Raw genomic sequence first — 2,079 nt, 5'->3', positions numbered from 1 at the left:
GTCTATAAAAATAATAGGCATACAAATGATCTTTTCAACATTTTGCTCTGAAACTCTAACCTTACATACATATGTGAATATATATGTATTCACATAACAAATAATGAAATTCACTGAATTTCTCTATCTCTTCACACATTTCAACAAATATTCTCAATCTGTTGTATACACACTTTATTACGAGCAATGGTCAGACTCATGCTTGCTCAGTTTTCAGTATGAACAAGTGATACACTTCTTTTTAGCTCCATAATTTACACAACATGCAGGAATGAGATTACATCATTATTCTTTATTCAGAAACTCCTAATACGGCTGGATTGTATGCAACTTTACAAGTACTTTAAATTTCCCTTCAATCATGAGATCCATCAGTCAGCAACTCCCTCTATCCAAAAAACACTTGATGCCACTTCCCCACCTCCCAGCTCCTAAAGCCACTTCCTTCCTCCCTGGTGTGGAAATCTACGTTAAACTTTTTGTTTGTCATCTGGTCTTTTTAAGTCATACATATATATACATGCTTTATTGATTTACATAATAAACATGTTTTGAGAAACTATTGTTAGCTGTCACATTCGTGTGAAGTCCACTTCCCAAAAATCATCAGTTACCATATTAATGTTGCATCCTAAGCCCAGTGAGCTGTCAAATACTGGGTAACTTTAACAGCTTTGTTGTTCCACTATATAACATGTACCTGACACATATTTCCTAGAGCTGGAGGGGGGGGGTAAGTTCCAGGAACTGCAGTTGTATGGGGTTAAGACCACAGCACAAAAGACTTTTTAAATTTTAATTCCCCCTCACCACCCTAAAAAAGCAGACAGAAATTAAAAGATTTTAAAAAATAATAATAATACCTGTCTATGTAGCCAAAATCTGACAAGTGCATAACCACATTTAGGATCCCTACTTGAAACATCCTGTGTCATATTACAAACAGAGAGATTTGTATAGTAGAAAACTAATCCATACACAAAAAGACCAGTCAAGTTCTTTAAATAGAATGTATAAAAACGATATGAGTATTTGACTTATCCTCATAACCTGGTAGGGCAATACAAGAGAGGATGAAGACAGTTGATCAGCAATCAAATGAGCATGCAGTTTGCTCAACACAATATCATGTGAGAATGGGTTCCTTACTACTAAAGCAATTGCAGTCTGTGAGCAGACTATACAATCTATGATAGTCAATTCAGAAAGTTAAGGATGGCGTCATTTGTGTAAACACACTTGTAAACAGATATGATTATAGGAAGTTCTCCCCACCTCCCCCTCTAAAAATATAGATGACAGAATCAATATGATATATTCTGCATTTCCCTACCAACTATGCCTTGGTTAAGAATGTTTGACAACAATAATATAAGATATATATGTAAGTTGTTTTTTTTGTTGCAAATCTATTATTGGGGAATTTCTAGTCTGGCAAAAGTCTGGTCCCAAGCGTGCTGGTTTTAAAAATTCAACCTATGAAATGAAATAATGAAACAAAGGCTGGCATCTATCAAAAGATACATTTATGTTATATTGTGATTCTTTAGTAGGTTATAAAATAAGGGAATAAGTCTGTCTGAAATCTAAATAAACATTCACATCAGGATAATAATTCTTTTACATACATATATATCTTTAAAACTGGGCTCAGACTACTCATGTATTTGATATCATGAGCACACAGCTACACACATATTTTTATTTCATTTTTTGCTTTATACCGTTTTTACTTTCTAATTCAAAAGACAAACATAACACTAATTTTACAAGCTGGTGCCTTGTCAAAAAACAGACAAGTACCACTTTCTTTTATTAAATGGCCATTGTATTGCATCATGTGCAATGGCACCTTGACAACCATCAACAATTACCTACTGATATCAACAGAGCTACAATGCTTACCCTTCCTGCACTTAATCCTCACTTGACCCTATAAAGGATTAAAGATAAAGATATCTGGTTCATTTTGGAATGTTTACAAACTTTACTTTTTAACCTTGTTATAAACATAAGAAAATTTGTAAATAGGTTTTGTTTTTTTCTGAATCACCTGTGAATAATCAACACTTGCGAGAG

General features: G+C 33.7%; 1 protein-coding gene across 1 annotated transcript in view; it reads right to left on the bottom strand.

Moving 5' to 3' along the window:
• The window catches only part of LOC119594578 (xylosyltransferase oxt-like), a gene marked incomplete at its 3' end in the record, with an annotated part of 30,183 nt that overhangs the window by 6,640 nt on the left and 21,464 nt on the right, over positions 1 to 2,079 (bottom strand).

The sequence above is a fragment of the Penaeus monodon genome, chromosome 34 (genome assembly GCF_015228065.2).
Source record: "Penaeus monodon isolate SGIC_2016 chromosome 34, NSTDA_Pmon_1, whole genome shotgun sequence".
Classification (NCBI taxonomy): Eukaryota; Metazoa; Arthropoda; class Malacostraca; order Decapoda; family Penaeidae; genus Penaeus; species Penaeus monodon.
This window is presented reverse-complemented; position numbering and strand designations above follow the sequence as displayed.